Raw genomic sequence first — 4,747 nt, 5'->3', positions numbered from 1 at the left:
TCCCCCCGCTACAGTAAGGAAGAGACAATTTCTGGAATCTCCTGGTCGCCCCACCCTCGCCGTCAACGATTCGTGGGTTCCCTCTCCCTCCGGCGGTCGCTCCAGCGGCGGGAGGGTTGGGGAACCCCAAATCTCCTCGTGTACATCGTGTTGGGGTGAGTAGGTTCCTGCCGGCGGCGCTGAGGAGATGGCGGCGCGGCCGGTGTGGAGTTTGGTGTCGGCGGCAGTCCTCTTCGGCGGTGGGGTTCCGGAGGAGCTCCGTCGCGTTGCGGCCAACTTGCCCGTGCTCGCAGGTTCGTGGATCTGCTGTGTGCATTCTCCGGCTTTCGAGGTGCGGCGGCGCCGGCTTTGTGAAGAAATCGAAGGAGGAGATGATGTTGCTCAAGGCGATGGCGATTCTCGTGGCGGTGCAGGATGGAGGCTCTCCGGAGCCGAGTTTCGAAGACTTCCCGTCCGCAGAGGGCACCTACCGATCCAAGGTCTGAGTGGAGGCGCAGCGGCGCGCACCATCGATGCGTTCTTCCCGCCGGCGTCGACATCGGGGTCCTTTTGGGCTGTTCTGTATTTTTCTGTTTAGTGTGGACCTTTCTGTAAGAACTTTGGCTTAATATCATCTGTTATTTCCGCAAAAAAAAGAGTATTCATATAAGTATTAATTATGTAGCAGAAATAAATAAAAAAAGGTATTGGATTGCGAACCAGTTCTTCAGTTGGAAAATTCTCAGCTCGTACTTTTTATATTCTTGATGAAACATAGGGCTTGCAAGATCAATATCCGTTTTTCGAGCAGCATCAAATTTGTGAGTGGTATTTTCAACATTTGCATCTGCTGACCTAACGTCCTCCATCTCATAAACATCTTCATAATTACCTATCTCAGACAAAGGATGCACAGTGTAACTATTATTAAGAAATTATTTGGCATCGAAAGTTTTCTCATCTATTAGAATGTCAATATCTGGTTGATCATTTACTGTAAAGTCATGGTCCAACCTATGGTCTGAAAGAGATGAGTAAAGCAAGAACTGAACCACCTAGTCCACAGGCAAAAATGACTTCATATGCGGACAATGAATTTTGGAATTAGGAAGGCATGGAAACTCGATCAGCCAGAAAAATACATCACATTAACCAGCAAAATTACATCATAATTCAAGTTTTTTATGGGTTGGTAATTCAAGCATGTATCAATGTTCTAGAATTGCGACAGTCAGGTTAGTACAAAATATTCTCCGAAACTCTTCAGAGAACATTCCAATTACAACATAAGAAACTCAATCTTATATTGAGGTTTTAAAGAGAATCTGAGACTTTAGAGACGAGTACGTACGCTGACGCTCTGCTTGAACTTGAAGCAAATCTACGCCGGACTCATCCGGCACCTCCGTCTCAGGTCATCCATGATCTAATATTTCCCGTACATAGCAGACCAAGCAGGAACTGCAGGTTGGTGAGGTGTACGGCCTCTAAGCCTTGATCAGCACTAAAAACAGAGCCGACAAATTTTGCATCAAATTCGAGCAAATACCAGCTTACCATCGCACAAGTTCATTGATCTTGTACATATCACACAAGAAATAGGACAATTTTGTTGGATCTGAGAGAGAAAGTCATCATACCTAAAAATCAGGCAGCAGACTGCTCGAATGTGGATCGTGGCTGTAACTGCACGGCGGCGGCAGAATGGCGCCTCGCCGTTAACTCCTGCGCCTGACGCGGACCTTGGCGGCAAGGCTCGGGGGAGAACCTTCAACGTCGTCGGCGGCAAGAAGTCTGGGCGTCCGGGTGGGGGCAGCGATGGTGACTCCCATGCAAGCGAGGAGGGGGCAGTGGCTCTGGTGCCCAGGCAAGCGAGGAGTGGCCGGTGCATCCTTGACTTATGGGACGGTGGTGAATGCCGGCGGCGGCAACCGATGCGTGGTTTCGCCTGGGATGGATGAACGGAGTGGGGTACCTGGGACGGTTGGGATATCTCTCCACTCCGGTTTCTTCTCGCGGTTTTCTTCCTCTCGGGTTTTCTCCAAAGATGACGGGGTGAGATGGCTTCGCCACAAACGTAGGACATGAGGACGTACCAACCAACCATCTCACCACCTCTAGCCATTTAATATAGTAGAGATTCACGACCCACTATTTTTTTATTGTCGGCTCAGCTTCTTAACTGCTGCAGGTCTCTCCTCAGTTACTACGTCAATCACGTCCCTTCCTCTCCTCCCAGCTCTCTCCTCCGGACCTCCACTATTTATCCGCTTCATATCATCCTCTTGCCACAGCCGACATGTCATTTGCGTGAGGCATCAAATTTCCAACGTCCTCTGGGGTGGCCGAAATTGGGGATTAATATTGCCTTAAGCTCTAATTGCTTGCAGGTAGCCATAGGCTTGGTGTTGGAGATATGCCCAAGAGGCAATAATAAAGTGGTTATTATCACTGGTAGAAAAACAGCCTTCCGGGAAGCCCCATTAGTCGCGAAGCTACAGGAACCGCGATTAATGGGGTCTTTAGTCGCGGTTCGTGTGGCGAACCGCGACCAAAGGCCTGGGCCCAGGGCGCACGGTGGTCAGCTGGTGCACGTGGGAGGCTTTAGTCGCGGTTGGCCAGGCCAACCGCGACTAAAGGTGCTCGAAGGCCTTTAGTCGCGATTGGCCAGGCCAACCGGGACTAAAGCCCCTCCCCTATATATACCCATCCAACAGCCAACACTTAGCCATTTGGAGCCATTCTCTTCACAAACTTCACAAGTGGGTGTTAGGTTTGCTTTTGGTTCCTCTTATGCACATAAGGTGTTTGATGAAATGCCCCAAGAGCATGAAACAAATATGATATGAAGTGTTGGAGCCACACTTGAGCTTTCTCATTTATTTTTTCCTCCTCGATCGCGGTTAGCAACTTGAACCTTTGATGTGTCATTGATAAAATATGCATGTGTGTAGTTCATTGTTTAATTTATATTGTTTGTAGCTAGTTAGTTTAACAAATGCATGATGGTTAATTATATATTTTACATTATAATAATGCAGATGAATCGGCAATGGATGTACGGTAACCGACTCTCCGGCGAGTTCGATACGGGTTTGAAAGATTTCCTCGTAGTGGCTAATGCGAACAAGCGTGGGGGTTTTGTTATCTCGTCCATGTGTTAACCGTAAGAATCGAAGGGTTACTCTTCCTCAAGAGATGTTCACATGCACCTGCTTCGGCACGGTTTCATGCCAAGCTATAATTGTTGGACCAAGCATGGAGAAAGAGGGGTTATAATGGAAGAAGATGAAGAAGGGGATGATTTCATCGATGAAAGCTATCTTGCTCATTTCGGTGATACTTTCATGGAGGATGTTGAAGGTGAAGGGGAAGGTCAAGGGGAAGGTGAAGAAGAGGCACGTGATGATCCCGTTGATGATCTTGGTCGGACCATTGCCGATGCACGGAGACGCTCGCGAAACCGAAAAGGAGAGGGAGAATTTGGATCGCATGTTAGAGGATCACAGGAAGGCGCTCGTACCCGGATGCGATGATGGTCCGAAAAAGCTGGGCTGCACACTCGGATTTGCTGAAATGGAAGGCACAGCAGGTGTAGCTGACTCGGCATTTGAAAACTTGCTGAAAATGTTGAAGAATATGTTTCCAAAGAATAACGAGTTGCCCGCCGATGACGTACGAAGCAAAGAAGGTTGTCTCGCCCTCTAGGTTTAGAGGTTCTGAAGATACATGCATGCATCAACGACCGCATCCTCTACCGCGGTGAATACGAGAATTTGAATGAATGCCCGGTATGCACTCGCATTGCGTTATAAGATCGGAGGCGATGACCCCGGTAACGATGTTGAGGGCCGAAACCCGGGAAGAGGGTTCCCGCCAAGGTGATGTGGTATGCTCCTATAATACCACGGTTGAAACGTCCGTTCAGGAACAAAGAGCATGCCAAGTTGTTGCGATGGCACAAAGAGGACCGTAAGTCGGACGGGGAGTTGAGACACCCCGCAGATGGAACGCAATGGAGAAAGATCGCCAGAGAGTTCAAAGATTTTGCAGCTGACACAAGGAACATAAGATTTGGTCTAAGTACGGATGGCATGAATCCTTTTGGCGAGCAGAGCTCCAGCCATAGCACCTGGCCCGTGACTCTATGCATCTACAACCTTCCTCCTTGGTTGTGCATGAAGCGGAAGTTCATTATGATGCCGGTGCTCATCCAAGGTCCGAAGCAACCCGGCAACGACATCGATGTGTACCTAAGGCCATTAGTTGATGAACTTTTACAGCTGTGGGGCAGACCTGGTGTCCGTGTGTGGGATGAGCACAAAGAAGAGGAATTTGACCTACGAGCGTTGCTTTTCGTAACCATCAACGATTGGCCTGCTCTTAGTAACCTTTCGGGACTCGTCAAATAAGGGATACAATGCATGCACGCACTTCTTACATGAGACCGAAAGTGTACATTTGCCAAATTGTAAGAAGAACGTGTACCTTGGGCATCGTCGATTTCTTCCGAAAGGTCATCCGAGTAAGAAAGAAAGGCAAGCATTACAACGGCAAGGCAGATCACCGGCCGAAGCTCGCGGAACACACCGGTGCTGAGGTATTTGATATGGTCAAGGATTTGAAAGTCATCTTTGGAAAGGGTCCCGGCGAACAATCAGTTCCGAAGAGAGCCGACGGGCACGCAGCCATGTGGAAGAAGAAATCTATATTCGGGAGCTAGAATATTGGAAAGTCCTAGAAGTCCGCTCCGCAATCGACGTGATGC

General features: G+C 48.8%; 1 long non-coding RNA gene across 2 annotated transcripts; it reads right to left on the bottom strand.

Annotated features, from left to right (window-relative positions):
• Nucleotides 1-322: 322 nt before the first annotated feature.
• On the bottom strand, nt 323-1,897 carry LOC124677063. 2 transcript variants are annotated; one of them, XR_006993935.1, is made up of 3 exons: nt 1,620-1,897; nt 700-1,483; nt 323-614 (listed from the first exon to the last, which is right to left on the bottom strand). It is a non-coding gene; the product is annotated as an uncharacterized LOC124677063 (long non-coding RNA). The 2 variants fall into 2 exon arrangements; XR_006993936.1 differs by having other exon boundaries at nt 323-588.
• Between the last annotated feature and the right edge of the window lie 2,850 nt (nt 1,898-4,747).

The sequence above is a fragment of the Lolium rigidum genome, chromosome 7 (genome assembly GCF_022539505.1).
Source record: "Lolium rigidum isolate FL_2022 chromosome 7, APGP_CSIRO_Lrig_0.1, whole genome shotgun sequence".
Taxonomy (NCBI): domain Eukaryota; kingdom Viridiplantae; phylum Streptophyta; class Magnoliopsida; order Poales; family Poaceae; genus Lolium; species Lolium rigidum.
This window is presented reverse-complemented; position numbering and strand designations above follow the sequence as displayed.